Below are 23,744 nucleotides of genomic sequence, written 5' to 3' on the forward strand. Positions count from 1 at the left end.
TGAAACTATCTCTGGTGTAGCACTTCAATACCATTTGGGAGTTTGAAGCTGAAGGTGATACCACATTGTAGACATCTTCTTGTGCTCCACTCTGTTCACTGGGTCTGTTTCTATTGCATTTGTGCTTAGCCAGTCTTTCCCCAATCAGTATTTTTATTGCATGTTTTTTGTCACTAAAGGCACCATTTTGCACTTGTCCTTTACTGGATTTCATGTTGTATTTGTAGGACCATTTTGTGATTTCCCCTTGCTTCTCAATTTCTTTTTAAATTGTTGTTACTTAACCACTTTGCTCTGACTATGCTGTTAACACCCTATCCACAGAAACCTTTCTGAAACAGCATTTTTTCAGTACTGTTATGACATACTGAAATTCTAGTTCAGGTCCTCACTCAGAAGGTTCTTAATTGAAACTAATTGATAACCATGGTTGATAATAATGGTGTTGCCAATATTCATTATTTATAAGTACAGGGGCTCCTTTCAGTGATTTGCCACAGTTCCATAGGGACTATTATTGCTATCAATATTGATATCATTATTATGATCATTTTCACCACTTTCATTTATTCACTCAATTGTATTTAGTGAGCGCTTACTGTGTGCAGAGCACCGTAATAAGCACTTGGGAAGTACAAGTCGGCAACATATAGAGATGGTCCCTACCCAACAAAGGGCTCACATTACTTTGAATAGTAAAAGAGTGGAAGTGTGTAGTTGATATAAGTTCGACTTCAGGTATTAACAGCCCCTTAAGAGAGGTTGGGGCTTATTTTTTTCCCCAATCTTTTTACAGCCTTCTGACATCTCCCCTTCCAAAATTCCATAGAAAATAACCTCTTGTCAGTTTTCACTGCTCAGGTCTCCATCTCTAGCTAAACTGAAGTTTACATTATCCACTACCTAACAGTGAGACATCTGTGAATGGATTTCTAATTACCCATATAAATCAGCATGATTGGAAATTCTTGAGATTTTATTGGGTGGGAAATTTATAACGACTAAAACCAATTAATTTGGGTTTTCTAGTCATTCAATCCAGGTTTCTGTTTCCAGGCTGCCCTGAAAACAATGGCATGAAAGGTTTGATTTCGGACCTTTGACCAGTTCCCTGGCTTTCGGTTCCGAATTTGCATCCTTGCATTTTCATATTGAAGGCTAACTTTCTTGTTTGGTGGCTAAAAATAGAGTTCTGGGCTTTCAGTAAAGATTCAAAGACACTAAAAGGAATCTTTTTAATCAAAATAAAGAACCCTTTTTAATTACTCAGACTCCCTCACAGTTGGAGGTAATAATTGTTTTACGTTCTTAAGTAGGGCTGTTATTAGACTTCCCTGGGGCTTTTCTATTTTCTAAGAGTTAGCAACACTGTCTCTCGAATGCTACAAGAGATGGAGTCAACTCCAGTATTTTGCCATCTTTGGAACTGATGCCCCTCTCCATCCATGGGAATTAGGCAGAATGACTCAGGCCCTTCTATCTTGAGACAGTGCTGCTGGAGGCTCTATAAATAGCCTGGCAAAGTGGCAGATCAGGAAAGTGGGGTAAAGAGAAAGAGAATATTCCATCTGCCTGCTGAAAAGAAGAAGGGTCAAAAGCTTGACTCAGGGGAGGATGTGGTGGAGTACGGATTTTTTGTTTTGTTTTGTTTAAATGATATTTATTAAGCACTTACTATGTGCCAGTCACTGTCCTGGGATAGATACGAGCTAATCACGTTGGGCACAGTCCCTGTCCCACTTGAGGCTCAGAGTCTTAATCCCCATTTTACAGATGAGGTAACTGAGGCCCAGAGAAATTACGTGACTTGTCCAGGGTCATACAGCAGACACGTTGGGGAGATGAAATTAGAACCCAGGTCCATTTGACTCCCAAGTCCGTGCTCTATCCACTAGGCCATGCTGCTTCTCATGGTAGGGTTATCTATTGTAGGGTTACTAGCAGTGGGACAGGGGCTACCTCTGCTCCTTGCAATCCTCTCAATGAAAAATCAGCATGGCCTAGTGGATAGAGAATGGGCCCAGAAGTCAGAAGGACCTAAATTCTAATACTGGCTCCCACCACATGTCTGCTGTGTGACCTTGAGCAAATAACTTCACTTCTCTGGGTCTCAGTTACTTTATCTGTAAAATGGGGGTTAAGACTGTGAGATCAATGTGAGACAAGGACTGTGTCCAATCTGATTAGTTTTTATTTACCCCATTGCTTAGAACAGTGCCTGGATAGTAAGTGCTTAACAAATACCATAAAAAAAGGCAGGCCACTGAACAAACTCCTGAATATCCTGCCTCATTCATTCCTTCCTTACTGTGTGCAGAGCACCATACTAAACTCTTGAGAAAGTATAATACAACAATAAACAGACACATTCCCTGCCCATGAGGAGCTTACAGTCTAGAGTGGGGAGACAGAAATCAATACAAATAAATAAATAACAGATATGTACATAAGTGCTGTGGGGCGGGATGGAGGAAGAACAAAGGGAGCATGTCAGGGCAATGCAGAAGGGAGTGGGAGAAGAGGAAAGGGGGAGCATAGACTGGGATGGCCTCTTGGATAAGATGTGCCTTCATAAGGCTTTGAAGCAGGGGAGAGTAATTGTCTTTCATATTTGAGGAGGGTGGGAGTTCCACGCCAGAGGCCGGACATGGGCCATGGTAGGCGGTGAGACAGGTGAGATCAAGGCTCAGTGTGAAGGTTAGCACTAGAGGAGAAAAGTGTGCAGGCTGGATTGTAGAATGAGAATAGTGAGGTGAGGAGTGTGCGGGCTGGGTTTGTCGAAGGAGAGTAGTGAGGTGAGGTAGGAGGGGGCAAGGTAATAAAGTGCTTTAAAGACAATGCTGGGGAGTTTTTGTTTGATGCGAAGGTGGTTGGGCAACCACTGGAGTTTTTTGAGGAGTGGGGTAACATGTTCTGAAAGTTTTTGTAGAAAAACAATCCCAGCAACAAAGTGCAGAATGGACTGGAGAGAGGAAAGACAGGAGGCTGGGAGGTCAGCAAGGAGGCTGATCTAGTAATCCGGCAGGATAGGATGAATGATCCTTATCTCTCTCCATCTCTCCAGTAGTGGAATGTGCATCAAGAAAAGTGTTGGAATCCAAATCCCATAAGAAATCTTCATTGTCAGCGACATCCACTGAGAGACCGGAACAGCGGTTCTAATTCCCATTTTACAGATGGGCTATGGAGGCCCAGAAATATTGTCATGTCTTGACACCGTAAGTGCAATCTTAACTGGAGGTAAGGGTTGGTTAAGGTAACCTTTAAAGTTCTGGTGAGATGAATGAAAATAGAAAATAGAAAATTCTATTCTAGATCTAAACTACAATTTTCAGAAAATTGTATTAGGCAGAGAGGTGCACAATACTAATATGTTACTAGTGGAGCTGTAACCAAGGTGAGCGGTATTTAAGAAGGTTTCTGGGGCAGTCTATAGTATCTCTTGTTAGAAGTAGGGTGGGTTAGTGGAAAGAGCAGGGGTCTGAAGGTCAGAGGACCTTGGTTCTAATCCCAGCTCTGCCACTTGCCCACTGTGTGACCTTGAGCAAGTCACTTAACTTCTCTGTGCCTCAGTTTCCTCATCTGTAAAATGTGGACTCAATGCCTGCTCTTCCTCCCATCTAAGACTGTGAAGTAGAACGGGAACTGTGTCTGACCTGATTATCTTGTATCCACCCTCAGACTTAGTACAACATTTAATACTTGATAAGCAAGTAACAAGTCCCATTATTATCATCTATTCTGAGCCAAAAAGGCAACATAAGGGGAGATTCAGGAAGAAACAATACTAGCTTTACTCAGGGAAAGGCTTAGGATGCTTTGTCTTCAGATCTTATGGTGGAGCCTCCCTTTGGGAATGATGGAGAAACACATCGCTGCACAGGAATTGATTTTGATGCTTGGGGTTTGCCCATTGCCACTCACACTCTCTTTTCCTTTGCCAGTTGTGTTCCTGCTGGGGTAACAAGAGAGTAAGTGGGCAGGGGCATGGCAAATTGGGAAAGGCACACAAAGGTTTTTCATATGCAGGATCCCTAATTGGAAAAGGCGACCTCAGCATAACTGCAGCAACCAGGGGTGAATACTGTGTATTTAGAAAAGGAAGTTGCCCTGGCTTGGCCCCCTGCCACCGAGTGCTCTGACTGGCTCAGAACTGGCTCTTAAGTGGCCATGGGCTGGGAGGGTTGGGCCATGGGAGGGTCAGGAGTAGTAGTTAGAGCAAATATAGGGCAAGGGAATGGGAAAGTAGTAATAGTAGGAATATTGAGAGTTAGACACAGTCGCTGGGCCTCCAGGAGTTTCCAATCTAGAAACAGGGTGGGGCAGGATTTGGTGACCGTAGGAAAGATGGAATAATATTAATACAAAATAACATTGAGGAAAGACAAAATGAAGGTACAGAGTTTAACAAGTACAGTGGTAAAGGGGACCTAAAATTCTTTGGAGGCTGCACATTGCCACGGCTGGGCCTCAGGGAGAGAGTCCAGCTGCCAAGGAACCAGAGGCACGAAACAGAGAGAACCAGAGAGGAGAGGGAGAATCAAAGAGGTGAGGTGAAGGGAGAACTGGAGAGGGTGGAGCAAGGAGAATCAGAGAGGATGGAGCAGGGAGAATCAAAGAGGCACTGAGCGGCAAGGGAATCCAGCAGGAATGGAAAAGAGAGGCAGGACTAGAGCAAAACAAGGGTGCAGACTGGGTGTTTTTGCAGGTCTTAGCATATTGAACAGTCACCAGTGACCCTGACTTTGACCCCGGGGAGTTGGCTGAGGGGTGTGCTAAAACGCCACAGAAGATTCCGCCATCCTCATGGACTAAGTTTAAATCGGTCTAGCAGTCGTATTAAACTTGCTGTGAAGACAGTGTTTTAAATAAAACAAACACAGGATCCATTTCACATACAAGTAAACATTTTTCCCTGAGCCATTAGCACCCAGACAGCTAATAATTACTTCATGTGACACTTTTTAAAGCGAACTATACATATTTATGTAAGATGATTATTTTCACATTATTAGGAGCTCATTAACATAAATCAGCACATAAGAAAGTATCCTAAGTAAACTTAGCATTTGCACATAATAAATACCCATATGTTTCAAGAGATTCCATGGTAAAGGCTGATACAATAGAGCCGGCTTGCTGTTGCTCATTTCTGCATGAGTGAGGAGAATTCATTCACTGGCTTTAGGAGATCTCTGTCCTTTGGGTGAGGCTTTCCAGTTCCTTATCTTCCCAGCTGGGTCCTGGATCTTTCTTTCATGTAGCAGCATGGCCCGGTGGATAGAGCACGGGCCTGAGAATCAGAAGGACCTGGATTCTAATTCCAGATCCTCAACTTGTCTTCTGTGTGACCTTGGACAAGTCACTTCACTTCTCTGTACCTCAGTTACCTCATCTGTAATGTACTGATTAAGATTGTGAGCCGCATGTGGGACAGGGACCGTGTCCAACCCAACTGCCTTGTATCTGCCCCAGCACTTAGTACAGTGCCTGGCACATTGTAAGTAGTTAACAAATACCAGAATTATTATTATTATTGCTATTAAAATGATCATCATTACACTCATTGTGTTCCGCTGACTCCCAGGTCCTATCACTTCATTGCCTCGTGAGTTCTCAAATGGCTTTTCCTTTAGAGTTTTGGTTGTTTCCTTCTCATCTTTGTCAGTGCAGCTCCCTGAATTCTGCAAGGCACCTAGCAGCTCTCAGAAGGTCTTACGGGCTAGTCTCTGAAATCAGTAAATCTATCAATCAATCAATATTTATTGAGTACTGTCTTAGAGCTGCTTAGACTGTGACCAGGTCACCTCACCTCCCTGGGTCTCCCTGTGGCTATTGTGTATATTTTTTTCATGTAATGTCAAACCAGAGTGACCAGCAGGCTGGAGATACTTACTCTAAAGATCCCAGTTACTGGGAGAGAGAAACTCTCTCTGGTTTTATACTTATTAATGAGGATTTACTAAAACTGTTAAGCAGAGTGTGCATATCAAGTGCAAGAGCACTGATTCAAAAACCTTGTCTTGTCTTATGCTGTCTAGTCGTCTCCGACCCATAGCAATTTCATGGACACATCTCTCCCAGCATGCCCCACCTTCATCTTCAATTGTTCTGGTAGGTGTATCCAAAGAGTTTTCTTGATAAAAATACAGAAGTGGTTTACCATTGCCTCCTTCCACACAGTAAACCAGAGTCTCCACCCTCGACTCTCTCCCATGCTGCTGCTGCCCAGCATAGGTGAGTTTTGATTTGCAGCAGATTGCCTTCCGCTTGCTAGCCACTGCCTAGGCTAGGGATGGAGTAGGTATGCCTCTGCTTGACTCTCCCTCCCATAGTTGAGATTGGTAGAGTAATGGGAACTCTCCAGGTGCTATCCTGAGAGGGGGAATTCAAAAATAGCCACTACTAATTGAATCTTCTCACTTGCTTGAGTGTTCTCCCTGGCAGTCTAGAATCCAGCTCTGGCTAAGTAAGGCTGCACAAGGTCATGAGCAAGGACATTCCCATTCCCAAAGGGCCCATTTGGTCTAGGTTTCTGGTTCCACCAGTGGGTGCAAGGTGTTTGGAGGAAGAGTAGGACATGACATAACTCACTGTGGGCAAGGAATGTGTCTGTTTATTGTTATATTGTACTCTCCCAAGCACTTAGGGCAGTGCTCTGCACACAGTAAGCACTCAATAAATGCTATAGAATGAATGAATAATAACAAGACATGACAGCTATCCAATTAACAATCACAACATTTCCCCCTAGCAACCCTATATGGGCTTCTTCCCTCTAGACTGTAAGCTCAGTATGAGCAGGGAATGTGTTTGCCAACTCTGTTGTATTGTATACTCCCAAGTGCTTAATACAGTGCTTTGCACATAGTAAGCTCTCAATAAATACCATTGATAGGTCGATTGATTGATTCTTGTCCATGAAAATTTCCAAACTCCTCCTCTGGAAACCTCTTGATATATTTCTCTCTGCACCATGTTGTCTGGTTGCACATTCCTTGTGGAATATTCCCCCCAATTCAGACATCAAGCACCTATCTGCTTGATATTTGAGTACTCCAAAAGTTCCCTACCCTTTACTTCTTACAGTTTCGTTGGTAGTGGCCAAGGGTCTATGGGGCAGGGCAAAGACAATTTTTGAGAGGTTTTACCAGTGGGGGGAAAAAATCTGTTTTTGACCTGAATATGCATAGGCCACACAGGCATTTGAACAATACCCTATGGGGTAAATAATACTCTCTGCACTTTTCCAAAGGTGGGAGTGGTAATTAGCACTCAATCCTAGGGGTTGTGATGATGATGATAATGATATTTGTTAAGCACTTACTATGTGCCAAGCACTGTACTAATCTCTGGAGTAGTGATAAGATAATAAGGTGGGACACAGTCTCTGCCCCACATGGGATTCACAGACTAAGGGGGAGGGAGCACAGGTATTGAATCCCCATTTTACACATGAGGAAACTGAGGCACAGAGAAGTGACTTGCCCAAGGTGACACAGCAGGCAATTAGCAGAGGAAGGATTAAAACCCAATTCTTCTGATTCCCAGGCCCTTCTTTCCACTAGGCCATGCCGTTTCTCATGATGTCATATGGGGTGCTACTTATCCCTAAAATCCCTTCCATCACAATCACAGGAATCTTCCCAGCCTCCAGGATGGAGGTTGTCATTCACCTTTCATATCCCCCTCTCCAGTCTACACTTCATGCTGCTGCACAGATCTCCTTCTTGAAGCATTGCTCAGCAAGGACACCTCTATTCTTCCAAACCCACCACTGGCTCCCCGTGTCCCTTCACATCAAACTCCTCATGATTGGTTTCAAGGCCCTTCATCAACTCCTTCCACCTTACTTCTCTGCACTCTTCAACTTATATTCTCTAACCCTCCGTCTTTGTTCCTCCCAAGCTAATCTAACGTGATCCGCTGACTCTTCAACCTCTTCTGGTCCCTCAGCGTTAAAAGCCCTCTGAAAATCCACCTCCTCCAACAAAATGACCTCAATCAACCTCCAGCGCCTTAAGAGCTATAAACCCATCAGCTGTTTCTCACACATTTATACCCATTCTCGTCAGTTTTTAATATCTGTTTGTTCAATTGTGCATGCAATTATTTATCTCAACTACTAATACGTATTTTTATATCTGTCTCTCCCATTAGAATGTGAGCACCCCCTTCAGGGATTTGTTTTATACTTTCCAACAGTTTAGTGCAGTGCACTGCACCAAATGGGTCCTCAAAATATGCAAATGCTAGGACCAAAGAGTTTGGCAAACTCTAAAGGGAATGCCTGTTGAGGATTTATGAAGCAATGAAGTGATGGGGTAGACTGAAAATCTCCCTAATGTAAGGGATTTTTTTTCTTCCTCAAAGTTAATTTTCAAAGTGTGATTGAAGTCACCCCCATCCCCTGACTTGTATATCACTCTGGATCAGCGTGTCTTAGGAGTGTGTCCTTGGACAAGTCACGTCACTTCTCTAGGCCTCAGTTCACTCTTCTGTAAAATGGGGATTAAGAATGTGAGCCCCAAGTAGGACAGGGAATGTAGCCAACTTGATTAACTTGTATCTACCCTAGTGCTTAGAACAGTGCTTTGCACATAGTAAGCGCTTAACAAGTACCATTATTATTATTATATTCCAGTGTTCTGTCCTCCCTGTCACCTTCAAGCCTTTGCCCACACTGCCCCTTATTCTTGGAACAATCTCACTACTCCTAAATTCCCACATCCCTTATATCTTTTAAATCCCTAATCAAGGCTGGAAGTTGGCCCCAATTAACTCTGTCCACCCCACTATAACGCATTCTGGAAATGCCTGTGCATTTGTTTTTGTATATATCTATGTTGACCATAACCAAATAGATGCACCAGTCTTGTCTTCCCTGTTTGATGGGGAAACGTTTGAGAACAAGGACTATCCAGGCTTGGCCTCTTGTCTGCTATGTGACCTTGGGCAAGTCACTTCACTTATCTGTGCCTCAGTTACCTTATCTGTAAAATGGGGATTAAGACTGTAAACTCCACGTGGGAAATGAACTGTGTCCATCCTGATTAACTTGTATCCACCCCAGCGACGCAGTCCTTGGCACATAGTAGGTGCTTATCAAATATCTTTAAAAACAATGATAATTCAAAAAGTCTGGGAAGATTAACCTGGATTTTCATGGGTCTGGGGAGTCTAAAGGGTCTTCAACTGACTCCTTATCTTTGTGGGGAGTGTGGATCAAGTGGATACATAGGAGATGCACTGTTCTTTTTGTGTGTTCACTCCTGTGTCTAGGAATGAGAGATTCCCTTATAGAGACTCTGCCTGAGAAGTGGAAGAATTCTTTTACTCTGCATGTGTGAAGGCAGAGCCAGGCTCCTCAAAGCCCTGCAGGGAGCTCTGAATATGACAGAGTAGTGTCCAGGTGGCCTTTAATACATTTTAGCAATAATTCAATATGTGAACTGAGCCGCAGCCTAAGCTGTGGGATTATGACCGGAATGGACTTCAGAGAAATCAGACAGTGGGATAGTGAGACGCTTAATAAAACTGTAGACCGAGATTCACCACACCGACACTGAATTTCTCTGGCTCATCGATGCTCACTTTCGCTCACATCCAGAGGATGTGTCAGTGTTAGGACGCTGGCAGGTACAGACAGGCTGCTGAAATTTTGGAGAAATAAGCCAGACTTGAGTCAAACCCAGATCTTTCTAATGGTGAATTTCAAACCACTTGAAGAACCATTCCTGACACTCACTGAGAGACGATAACAAGTAGGGGGCCGTAATTCTCATTTTATAGAAGGGATATGGAGACCCAGGAACATTGGAGAAGCAGCCTGGATTAGTGGAAAGAGCAAGGGCTTGAGAGTCAGAGGTCATGAGTTCCAATCCTGACTCCACCACTTGTCTTCTGTGTGACCTTGGGCAAGCCACTTGACTTCTCTGTGCCTCAGTACCCTCATCTGTAAAATGGGGATTAAGACTGTGAGCCCCATGTGTGACAACCTGACCACCTTGTATATACCCCAGCACTTAGAATGGGGCTTGGCACATAGTAAATGCTTAACAAATACCATCATTATTATTCAGTCACTTTTTGACACCATAAATGCAATCTTGCCTGGAAGTTAGGGTTGGTCTATGTGGCCTCTATGGCCCCAATGATCCATCTCTATGAGCTTGTAATTCAGCAGCATCAGTATAAGGTTTCCATCCGTCAGCCTCCATTAAATCCATTTATAAGAGCATGTCCTATTCATGGAAGAAGTGTCAGTCTCCTTATGTAGGACATAAAAATATTTTTTATGCTAATGCAATGTTCTTGTAAAAAGCCATGATTTTTATTGAGAGGAGAATAAATCTTACCCAAATCTGATAATCATTAAAAAAAATCATGCCCTGTGATTTATGTTGCTTTTTTTTAAGAAAAAAATCACAAATCCTGTCACCCTACTGCATCAAAGAATAAAATAATGCCTGTAAGTACTTAAGAGCTTATGGGTAGAAAACTTAAAACAAGTCAGATTCAGCCCAAATCCTACCAGATTTTCTTGTGTTTCATAAACCTATAATCAGCTTCAGTTTTGTTGTTTTTTCTTATTTTCTTTTACAAACCATAAGACATACATTTAGAAGATGCACGAACTACTGGAATTATGCCAAAGAGATGAACTCTAATTTTTGTCTCATTTAAGAGAGGGAATTCAAGATGATCTGTGCATTTGGAAGTTGACTTGCTGGCTTCTCTAGGTGTTAGGGCAGAGTTCTGCAGCAGAGGACTAGGAAAGTCAGTTTTAGGGTTACCACCCTAAAAGGCTTTCAATGACCTCAACTTAGACTTGGTTGTTCCCTGTTAACTGCAGAATAATAATAATGATAGTATTTGTTCAGCACTTACTATGTGCCAAGCACTGTTCCAAGCACTGGATAAGCTACCTGAGAGGTTCTATTGGAAGGATCAAACTATCTTTTCTTACAGGGTGCAAGAAACTCCTGGCTACCCTCTGGAGAATCCCAGTCTGGAGGCTTTGGAGAACCTCAAATCCAAGGAGATTTGGCTCCCAGGATAGTACCAGAAGTTTGGGAACTAAGCAGAATGGGAGTAGGCTTTGAAACCTCATCCACTTTTCCAGACCTCTAAGACACCATTTTGCAGTATCTAATTGCTCCCAAACTAAAGAATCTTGGAATGAAGACAACTACCTTAAATTGAATATACTCTCGGTTTTCAAATGCATTCTCTCTTTCCCCATCAAACCCTCTTAGCAGCTGAGAAAATAGTTACTTTTTGAAGGACAAAATTGGGAAAGCCCTTAAAGAGTAGTAGGTCAGCTGCAAGTAGCAACTAAGCCAAGCCAAAAAAAAGTTTAAAGAGCATCTGGCCAGTAAAAAAAAAAGTTCAAATACATCAAACCCAGGAAATTAGGTGACCGCCTGATAATTGGGATGGAAAAGGGTGAAAAGGAGGTAGCTGAAAGACACAGTAAATTATTTAGTTTGGGCTTTACTGAGGAAGGAATTGGGAATATTATCACATCCAAATTGTTTTTCATGACCAACAAGTCCAAGGAACTTAATCAAGTTGTGGAAAGCACGCCAGATGCTTTGGACCAAATTGATAAACAAGATGAAAACAAATCCCCATAACCAGATAGCAGGCAGCCAAGAATTCTGATGAAACTTTTCAGGGAAGTTGGCAGAACTCTTGGCAAAAGCTTTTAACCAATTGTTACAAATGGCCGTTTACAGGAGACTAGCAGATCTTCAATGTAACTCCTACAAGAAAGATTCCAGAGGTGAGCCTGGAAATTTTAGGTCAGTGAGTATCCCTTCTTTACCTGCTTAAATCATAGAATATTTAATCTAGTTCAGGGACAGTGAATGTGAACAAAAATGCAACCTGCCTTGACAAAATGACTTCTGCAGGAGAAAATCATAACTCAGACGTTTCTTGGCCCATCAACACGAAGATAGTGCACCTAATATATTTAGATTTGCAACTGGCCTTCGATAAACTTCACACCAAGCGTGTTTTAATCCGTTTTCTCTAAGTTAGAATCATAGGAAGGAGAGAAAAGTCTGTCATTGATAGAAAACTGGCTCTAAGATAGGAAAAAGAGACTGGAGATAAATGATTACTTTGGAGAATGAAAAAGAGGAAATAATAGGGTCCTCGGAGAACTGATTAGGGCTAGAGCTAGTTTGTTTACCACCTTCACAAATGGCCTGAAAGAAGGAGTGTAAGGTGAAATCTCAAAGTGTGCTGGTGACAGGGGATGAGATGCTATAAAGAAATGAATAAACTCCAGGAAGGCCTCCAAAAAGTCAGTGTGGCTTAATGGAAAGGTCATGGAACTTGGCATAAGGAGTTACAAGTCTATTCCCCACTCTGTCACTTGTCTGCTGTGTGATTTTGGGCAGGTCACTTGTTGCCTCAATTTACTTGTCTGTAAAATGGGAATATAATACCTGTTCTGCCTCCCTCTTAGATTGTGAACTCTATGTGGGACATGGACTGGTTCTGATCTAATCACATCTATCTAGTACAGGGTTTGGCACACAGTTAACTTCTAATGAGTATCATCATTATAATTACATGGAAGCAGCTAAACTGTCCCACCTGTGATTTAATATCCTTTTCAAAGTTTTCCATTCAAAGAATCCCCACGCTTAACACACCTCTCTTCAGTTGCATGATAAAGAGGTTTTACTGATTTGTAATTTACAAAATCATCCATTTCAACCAAAAAAATCAAGCTCACCTCATTAAGCTTTATAAAAGTGTCCTAGAGTGAGGTGGAAGCTCTCTCCCTTTAACAGGATTCTGGGATGGGAAAGTTAGTCATTAAAGTGAAAAGACACCAGATTATACAATCCACAGAATCATCAGTTTTGCAAAGATTTTGGTTGATCCTTAAACCTGACTAGAATACTTCCCAGGGCATTTTGAACACTCCTTCTTTAGTCTTCATCAGGGTTGCCTTTGATTGTGCTGAGATCTCAGTACTTAAATACTTAGTCTCCGGCACGGCTGGGGACGAGAGCTGGGGAATATGGGTTTCTTGCTGGAGGTTCTGGCCTGGGAGCCAAATAAAACCTAATCATCTATCCTGACAATGTCTTATGGGAGGCACCAGAGGGAGTTGCCGTGTATTGACGTTTCATAGCTTCCAGGTAGCCACAGGCTCTATGGTGACCCTTTTCCTCAGTGCCATGAACGTGTTACAAGCTACCCTCCCGATGATCACTTATTACCATTATTATTATTATTATTTGTTGTTGTTAAGCACTTACTATGTGTCAAAAATTGTTCTAAACGTTGGGGCGGATACAGGTTAATCAGATTGGACACAGTTCCTGTTCCACGTGGGGCTCACAGTCTCAATCCTCATTTTACAGATGAGGTAACAGATGAGGTAAAATGAGGCACAGAGAAGTGAAGTGAGTCAGTGATTTAGCTAGGGACTCAGTGACTCAGCGAAGTGACTCAGCTAGCAATTGGTAGAGTCAGATTAGAACCCAGGTCATCTGACTCTGTGGCCAGTGCTCTTTCCATGAGGCCATGCTGCTACACAATTTATCATCAGTGTTCTGCACTTAATTAAGCGGCCAATAGCTACCACTTACTGATTGATTCCCTTCTGTGTTACCTATGCACTTGGATCTATAACCCTTTAAGCTTTGAGGCCTTCCCCCAATATGCCCTCATTTCCCATCATTCCTCTTCTTTCTGTGTCACCCTTGCCTTGGATTTATACTCTTTATTCATCCCATTCTCAGCTGCAGAGAAGCAGTATGTCCTAGTGAATAGAGCACAGGTCTTGGAGTCAGAAGAACTCGGGCACTAGTCTCAACTCTGCCACTTGTAATACGATTGAACAAATGAATGAATGAATGTTGTGTGACCTTGGGTAAGTCACTTCACTTCTCTGGACCTCAGTTACCTTATCTGTAAAATGGGGATAAATAATAATAATAATAATGATGGTATTTGTTAAGCACTTACTATATGCCAAGAACTGTTCTAAGCACTGGGGTAGATACAAGGTAATGAGGTTGTCCCTCATGGGGCTCACAGTCTTCATCCCCACTTTACAGATGAAGTAACTGAGGCACAGAGAAATGAAGTAGCTTGCCCGAGGTCACACAGCAGACAAGTGGCAGAGCTGGGATTAGAACCCACGTCCTCTGATGCCCCAGCCCATGCTCTTGCCACTAAGCCATGCTGCTTCTCTGTTTCTCTGATTAAGGCTAGGAATCCCATGTGAGACAGGGACTGTGTCCAACCCGATTATCCTGTACCTACCCCAGTGATTAGAACAGTACCTGGCACATAGGAAACACTTAACAAATACCACAATTATTGTTATTATTATCATCATCATCACTATTTTGTTGGTACAAGTGGGGCCTTCCCGTCTGCACCTGTGCATCAGGAGAGAGAGGACGGATTCCTGGGAGATGGAGTGGGAAAGCCATGTTGGCCAGTTGCCACTCTGGGAGTGAAGGTCTGTCGTGGCTCAGTTTGAATCCTTGAGTTTGGTTGAAAACTAGCTGGGGACTCAAGCCAGAGGACAGAAGGCCACGGGCACCTGGGCAGTCTTGAATAATCCTCAGCCCCAGAACCCCAGGGGGCCAGTTTGGTTTCAGTTCTGATCACCCTCGTTCTTGGGGGTAGGTCTTGTCCTGACAGTCTGGTTTCCATCTTCTCTGACTCTTGTCTGGCACCAATATGGAACCAGATGCTTGACTGTCTGTTACAGTCCTTATTGCCGAACCTTACCACTGAGTTCCATGGCTCAGACACCACACCACACTTCACACTGGCTTGGTGGTGGTGGTGGTGGGGGTGGGGGTCATGCAAAGCCTCTGGAACCCAAAGCCTCAAAGCTCAAAAGTCAGGGGGAGGAGAGTGAGCAGCATGGCCGAGCAGAAAGAGCATGGGTCTGGGAGTCTGAGGATCTGGGTTCTTATCCCTGTTTTAGGACTTGTCTGCTGGGTGACCTTGGGCAAGTAACTTAACTTCTCTGTGCCTCAGATTTCTCAACTGTAAAATGGGGAGACCCATTCTCCCTCCTACTTAGACTGTGAGCCTCATGCAGGAAAGGGACAGTGACTGCCCTAATTAACCTGTACCCCAGTGCTTTGAACAGTATTTTAACATATAGTAAGTGCTTAACAAATTCCATAAAAAAGAATACAGCAGTTTTGATGCGTAAACTCACTATTAGGCTATCATTAAAAAGCACTCTTTCTAGTACACAAAATTCACCACTAAGTCCCGGTGGCCTAGCAAAATTCTCACTGAATTTGTCAGTGTAATATCTTGATGGGTACAGTCTAATGCAAAACACTTCTACCCTTTATTGGGCACCACAACATTTAAAAATATATTTTTGGGTCTGATACCTAATTCAGAATCCAAGTTTGCTCCAGGCAGTGGGTCTCAAATAATACATTTCTCTTCAGAGTAGAAATAGCTACATATTTATAACAGTGGCTTAAATAATAGCTTTTTTCTTGTCCAACGTTTATCTTAAAAATTGTTACTTGGTTTATGATTAGGCTATGATTTCCTTAGGTCTCCGATTTTCTCTCTTCTTTCCTGTCTGTCATTTTCAAAGGCCTAGATATGTGGACCACTAATCTCCTTTCAGATCCACATTTATGTATAGTTATGTTTCTAGGCCTAATTTTGAAGCATCTGCTGAGATTTTGCTTTCTCTTTTAACCAGGTCTTTCAACTGGTCACACCATTTATGATGCTTTTCCTCCATACAATTTTAGGTGACTTTTTTTTCTAGTAAAGACCTTAAATGTCTTGCTTCTGTGCCACTGAGATGCACTTTTCAACAAAAGCATATTGGGTCCAGTGCCTTTTGCAATGTTTTCTAGTACTTTGAATTAGCTAAACGATCAACCCTATTTATTGTGTCTTTGTTCCAGCATTTAGTACACTGCCTGGCACAGAGTAAGCTCTTAACAAATATCATTAAAATAAACAAATAAACGAAAAAACTCAACCTCTGGTCAGTCCCTATTCCATTTAGATATGGAAACTTGTTCCATTTAGTTAAGTTTTGGAACCCAGAGCCCACAATTTTCCCCTCCAAATAAGAATTTTTTTCAGTTTAAATTAACAAATACCATTAAAGCAAGCAAACAAACAAAAAAAGACAACCTCTGGTCAGTCCATATTCCATTAGGATATGGAGACATGCTCCACTGTTAATAGGTTTTGGTACCTGGGCCCACAATTTTCCCCTCCAAATTAGAATTTTTTTTTCAATCTAAATTCACATTTTCATGCCCACTTCATCTACTTTAATCTATGTCTTTCAAACCCCCTTTCATATTTCTCTAGATGCACTTTAAATCAATGCCAGTGTGCATTTTCATACCTTTGCCTTCCAATATTGATTAAAATATTTTATGGAAAATTTCAAGAGCAGAACAGAACCCAAATGGTAGCTTTGTAAAACAATACATTCCAAATGGCATCTCTTAAGTTAACAACCACTTACTAGATTCTTCCACTTTGTGTCTGCCAGAACACTGAAGATTCATCTGGAGAGGAAAGTATCCGGCTAATGCAATTTGACCAAAAATTTCACCTTTTCCAAAAAACTAGGAAATGTTCCTCCCCAACTTAAGTGTTATCCTCAACTCATCTCTCTCATTCAACCCACCTATTGTCTGTCATGAAATTCTGTCAGTCCTACCTTCACAACATCTCTAGAATCCTCCCTTTCCACTCCATCCAAAATGCTACTATGCTGATACAAGCACTTATCATATCCTACCTTAAGTATGTATCAATCTCCTTGCTGACTTCTATGCCTCCTGTCTCTCCCCTCTCCAGTCCATACTCCTCTTTGCTCTCTGAATCATTTTTTCATAAAAAAAGTTCAGTCTAGCTCTTCCCACTCCTCAAAAACCTCCAGTGGTTGCCCATCTACCTCCTTATCATCAGCTTTAAGGAGATGAGGTAACCTCACTTATTTCCTACTACAATCCAACCTGCGTACTGTGCTCCTCTAATGCCAACCTCCTCACTGTACTTCAATCTCATCTGTCTTGCCTCCAATCCCTTGCCCATGTTCTTGCCTGAAACGCTGTCTATCTTCATATCCAAACGATAACCATTCTCCCTTATCTAGTAAAGTCCTACTTCTGCATCACTTTCTTGCTTCTGCATCCTTTGAGCACTTTGATATTCACCTCACCCACATCCCACAGCACTTATATACATATCCTTATACTCTGCAATTTCCCCTAACTAATTTATTTGAATGCCTGTCTCCCCCTTGAAACGGTAAGCCCTTTTGCGAATAGGGGCCACGTCCAGCAACATCACCACATTGTACACTCCCAAGTGCTCAGTTCAGTGCTCTGCACCCAGTAAACTCTCAATAAATACCATTGATTGATTAATTCTCTTTAAATGTATTTATTCAATTCTTAGGAATCCAAATCCATCCTTTTCTTCTGGTACTACTAATGGATGTACCTACTATTCTCTGGGTCTGTATTTTCCTCCATTAATATGTGAATTTTTAAGTACCTTTTACATTTTTCTCTAAAAGTAAATATTTTATTCCTTTAAAAATGTATCTCCTATTATATAATCTCCTTGAAACAATTTTATTTCTGATGCACAACTTCCTTGTGCTTTCACACATCTCTTGATCTCTATCCCCTACATTTACACTACCTTCTGTTAAATTACACATTCTTTTAATTAATGCAAGCATTAAACATATTTGCAGTTCCTGAATTACTTCACTATTGCCCTTAACAACAATGCATTCTTCCTGTTTTTAAATGGTATTGGCATGTTACAAGAATTCATAGTGGGAATTTTATTTCCTGTGTATGTACTGAATGTTCATTAAGTTTTGGTTTAATTTTTACTCTCTAAATCTATTATAATATTTTCTTGAGTACCTCTGCTGAGAAAAAAAATCTATTCCATTTTTATTCATTATTAGTTTTATATTCCAATCTGGCCTGTTTCCATACAATTTTAAATTTCCTATTATCATACCATATTCACAAATCCATATTTTTTTTTCCTTTTCTATTATAAGTCACTCATGTGGGTGCTATATCTTTTAAGCAGTTGAACATGCTGCTTCTTTTAGATTCTAGTATTCGACATAAACAACTGAGCTGTAAGAGGTGCTTGGGGATACACAAAGAAAAAATTAATTAAACACGATCCCGGCCCGCAACCTCTTTTGCTAATAAACAAATGCAGTATTATTATGTACATTGCAGAGGTAATAGTGTTTTCCAAATGCAGAATGTCATTATGGTCGATGACACCTACCATATTTTTGGCAATTTACCTTCATTTCCACTATTATTTCTAGTCTAATTGACTCCTAATACCATGTTGGGTTTTATCAATAAGAATCAAACTAATGATAACGATTGTAGTGTTGGTTAAATTCTTACTATGTGCCAAGCATTGTACTAAGGACTTAGGTAGATTAAAGATAATCGAGTTGGAAACCATGCCTGTCTCCCACGGAGCTCACAGTCAAGTAGGGGGAAGATCAGGTATTGAATACCCATTTTACAGCTAAGAAAACCGAGGCCCAGAGAAGTTGTGAGTTGCCCAAGATCACCCAGCAGGAACACATATGGTTAAGTTGGTATTAAAACCCAGATCCTCTGACTCTCAGGCCCAAGTTCTTTCCTTTAGGCCATGCAGCTCCTCAACTGGGTTGAGCAATGAGACTGAGCACAGTCACTGCATAAACTATTAAATGATAAGTAACAAAGACTGAACTATTTTCTAGGGAACCTAACTCATACTCTCTTCTGCTGCTGTTTCAACCAGCTTTCGAAGACATTCTTCTGTCCTCTTCTGGAACTGTCCCTCTCTTAAAGGTATATTATTCCATCCCTCCATTTGGCACCTCTGTTGGAAGGATTGGCTGAGGAAGGGAGGGGAACAGAAGCCCAACTCCATCTGTTGTTGTTCATAGCTCTGGTGAAAGCTTTAGTCAGGGAGGAAGTTGGAGTTGCAAGCTGCGCTAGGGTTTGGGATTATACATGGACTTCAAGTGTCCATGAGCAAGGATAATAAAGATGCAGCCAGGACAGCCCAGTTCTATTCAGCCTATTCTCCTTCCCTTCCCTTTAACCATGGCAGCTTCCTTTGTATGAGCTGGGAGAGATTGAAGAATTGGTTAAGGAAGAAGCCTTAGACATTATGGGCCTGAGAATAGACTTTTGCAGCCATCTCTCTGCTGCAACCCCATCCCTTGGAGGAAATGATTAAATTTATTTTAGGCTTCAAGTGTAATGGGAAGTCAACCGATACCAGGGTCCCAGTATCCCTTGGCCCTCTGGCTCTTGCCTGGAAATTTAACTGTGTTAAAATGCATTGACTGCGCGTCAACATTTACCTAACAGCAGGAGACCATTATCCTGTGACTATGTTCTGTTCCATTGGCCTTATCTCTTTACCATGCTCAGAATAATTGACAGGCAACTATGAATTACAAAGCTTGAATGCCGTTGAGGGGTGTTAACGGTGGAATTATTTCCTGAATCCTTAATAAAGGTCTCAGCTTTGACCTATCAGCATGAAGCATTTTAAGCCATGCAAGAAAAACACAAATAAGCTGGATTTTAGGAAATTGCCATTATGTATCAGAAGAGGCAGCATGAAGTGAGGCTGACCAGTTGTTATACATCCTCACACAGGACCAGAGAAAAAGGGAGTTTAAATTGTAGCCAAAGAGCTTAAAGTCAGATGGATAGTGATACTGATTGGAACAGGGTCTCAGGGAAGATTGTGAAATCACCATCCCCAGAAGAAAAATGACCATCTTTCCTGGAAAATCTGAATGGAAGCAGTAGAGCTGCCCGATGACTGTCCAATATGTCCCCTCCCCAACCCCCCACTCACCCCTGGGACTTTCTTACTCTGTGGTAGGATGAATTTGTTAGGACTTACCAATTTCCCCGAGATCCCACACTTGATTTTATTTATGATGTCAGCCCCTCTTCCCAATTTTCTTCTCCCCAGAGATATGTTGACTGGTCAGAGAGTGAAGCAGTGTTGCCTAGTGGATAGAGTACAGGCCTGGGAGTCAGAAGGACTTGGGTTAAAATTCTGACCCTGTCACTTGTCTGCTGCATGACCTTGGGCAAGTCACTTCCCTCTCTATGCCTCAGTTACCTCACCTGTAAAATGGGGATCAAGACTGTGAGACCTACATGGGAGAGGCACTGTGTCCAACCCAATTACTGTCCATCTACCCCAGCACTTAGCACAGTGCTTGGCACATAGTAAGCACTTAAAATACCACAGTTATTGTTATTATTAGCCAAAAGAACTACCTGAGTGTGAATCTTAGCAGAGTGCCCCTGAATACTCTCTCTGGAGTTGGGATCAGCACCTGAGATTTCTCTCAGGTCTGGCCTTCCTACCTAAGTGAAGCAGAGGTTTTCTGTCTTTTCATTACCTCATCTGCCTAGTGTTGTCTTATGCTGTTGAATTGTTTCTGACCCATAGTGATCTGATGGACTCATCTCTCCCAAAACACCCCCACCTCCATCAGCAGTCATTCTGGTAGTTTCTGCCTTCGACTCTCTCCCATGATGCTGCCGCCCAGCACAGGTGAGTTTTGACTTGTAGTAGATTGCCTTCCACTCACTAGCCACTGTTCACACTTGCAATGGAATGGACCTGATGCTCCCTCCCAGCCGAGACTGGTAGAGTACTGGAAACTTTCCAGGTGCGATTCTGAGAAGAGGGGGATCTCATCTGTAGAGGACAGCAATATCTAAGCTCTTACCCTATAACAAGCACTCTCTACTAAGCGAGAGGTAAACCAAATCAGCTGCAGTCCTATCTAAGTGGACAGGAGAACAGGTATCCCCCTTTTATAGATTGGGAAACTGAGGCCCAGATAAAGTGACTTGCCCAAGTGCACCTGGCAGGTCAGTGGAAGTCTGAGACTGGAACACGGGTCTCCTGACTCCCAGATCTGTGATCTTTCCATGAGTCCATTCTGCCCAGTGAAGGCTGCTGAAACAACAGCCCTTGCCTGCTCTCATTTTGCATGCAGGAGGTCATCACCCCTCCTGTCCTCCACCTGTGGAAGCCATCAGACTGGACAGGGTTAATAGCAAAAAGGATTGTGACCTTTGTTGAGTGCTTACTATGGGTCAAGCACTGAGCTAAGCACTGGGGTATAGACAAATTGATCAGGTAGGGGATCCTGCCTCCCCCAGCAGCTCTTCCGGAACAAAAGGGGAAAGCCCAGCAGCCATCTGAAGACAAAGGTCAAGGTGCAGGGACTGCAGACTTCACCCCGGTGGCTTTCCGGGCCCCATCTTGGTACGGCCCCAAAGTCACCACAGGAGCTATTGTTTGAAGGGAAGTCTTGGGTCACTTATTGTGATCTTCAAGTCAAAATGACTTTTACCAAGCAACATCTGACAGTGCCAAAGCCTCTTGCAGCCCTGGGTGAAATTATGATAACAAGAGAAAAAAGCTATTACTGCCACCATGCTTTCATTATGCAAATGATATTAAGATAGGCTGTGCAGATCGCCCGTGGCTATGCTATAATCTCCATGCAGTGATTATAATGTGTCAAACTTAGTCATTTTGATTATGACATGTTAATTACATGCCATCTTCATGCAGACATGAATATTACTCGCAGTCAAACAAAACACAAATTGGGGGCATTGTTGGGTTTTTTTTAACTTTTTTGATTAAATGGATTAAAAGATTAAAAAGATATGTAATATTGTAAACTAATTAAATATAGGCAAAATTCTCTCTGCTCAGCTGGGAGGGGAGGGCCCAGAACATGTTGTTCAGCTGCTTGGGTTGTTCTTTTCCAGTGTCACAGCAGGGACCAAGAGCAAAATATTTTCATAGAAAACACAAATAGTTTAATTCAGTACTGCATTTCCCATAGGAAGACACCTTTGAAACCAGCCATGAAATCTGTTCAATTGACAGAAGGTGATTGAAGGGCAGTGAGTTTAAGGAGAGAAACACTGCAGAACCTTCACTGCTCCTTGATGCAATGCTCTATCTTTCTGGGACTATATTCCTGGGGCCTCTAGACCAATACCCCATTTCTTTTGCAGTTTTTTCCAAGTCTCAGTAGTGTTCACTGTACTAAGCTAGGGTATGTGTTGTCCACCTCATGGCCTAAGATCATTCAGGCAAACAGTGGTATTTATTGAGCTCTTACTGTGTGCAGAGCACTGGATTAAGCTCTTCAGAGAGTACAATGAGACAGAGTTGGTAAACATGTTCCCTGCCCACAACCAGCTTACTGTCTAGAGGGGGAGATAGACATGAATGCAAACAAATAAATTATGGATACGTACTTAAGTTCTATGGGTCTGAGGGGGAGGTGACTTAAAGGGAGCAAATCCAAATGCAGAGTTGACACAGAAGGGAGTGGGAAAAGAGGAAATGAGGGCTGAGTCAGGGAAGGCCTCTTGGAGGAGATGTGCCTTCAGTGAGGCTTTAAAGTGGGGGAGAGTGATCATCTGTTGGAATGCATTAAAGCTGATAAGGAGTTTCTTTGTGATGTGGAGGTGGAAGGGCAACCACTGGAGATTATTGAGGAATTGGGAACACATGGACTGAACATTTCTGAAGAAACATAATCTGGGCAGCAGAGTGAAGTATGGACTGGAGTAGGGAGAAATATGAGGAGGCTGATACAGTAATCAAGGTGGGATAGGATAAATGCTTGGATTAACATAGTAGCAGTTTGGGTGGAGGAGAAAGGGAGGATTTTAGCAATGTTGCGAAGGTTGAACAGACAGGAATTAGTGACAGATTGAATATGTGGGTTGAATGAGAGAGACAGAGTCTTATGAGACAGGAAGGATGGTGGTGGCATCTATCTACAGTGATGGGAAAGTCAGGTGAAGGACAGAGTTTGGGTGGGAAGATAAGGAGTTGATAAGTTTTGACATGATAAATTTGAGATGTCAGTGGAACATATAAGTAGAGAAGTCTTGAAGGAAATGAGAAACTGCAGAGAAAAAGAGAGATCTGGGCTGGAGATGTAGATTTGGGAATCATCTGCATAAAGATGGGAATTGAAGCCATGAAGCGAAAGGGTTCTCCAAGGAAGTGAGTGTAGGTGGAGAATGGAAGGGGACCCAAAACTGAACCTTGGCAGACATCTACTGTTAGGGTGTGGGAGGAAGAGGAAGAGCCTGTGAAAGACACTGAGAATGAGCATCCAGAGAAACAGAAGGAGAACCAGGAGAGGACAGTATCTGTGAAGCCACAGTTGAATAATGTTTCCAGGAGAAAGGGGTGGTTAAGTGTCTAAGGCAGCTGAGAGGTCGAGAAGGATTAGAATGCAGTACAGGGTATTGGATTTGGCAAGAATATCATTTTTAACCTTTGAGAGAATTGTTTCTGTGGAGTAAAAAGGATGGAAGCCAGCAGGTATAGACAACTCAATCAAGGAGTTTGGAGAAGAATGGTAGGAGGGAGTTGGGGTGATAACTGGGGGGAGCCGTGGGGTCAAGGGAGGGTTTTTTTTTAGGGTAGTGGAGACATGAACATGTTTGAAAACAGTGGGGAAAAAGCCACTGGAGATTGAAGAGTTGAAGATGGTGGTCAGGGAGGGAAGAAGGGAGGGGGCAATTGCATTGATGAGGTGTGAAAGGATGAGGTTGGTTGCACAGGTGGAGGGGGTGGATTTTGAGAGAAGGCAGGAGAATTCCTCTTGAAATACT

The sequence above is a fragment of the Tachyglossus aculeatus genome, chromosome 3, assembly GCF_015852505.1.
Source record: "Tachyglossus aculeatus isolate mTacAcu1 chromosome 3, mTacAcu1.pri, whole genome shotgun sequence".
NCBI classification, from domain to species: domain Eukaryota; kingdom Metazoa; phylum Chordata; class Mammalia; order Monotremata; family Tachyglossidae; genus Tachyglossus; species Tachyglossus aculeatus.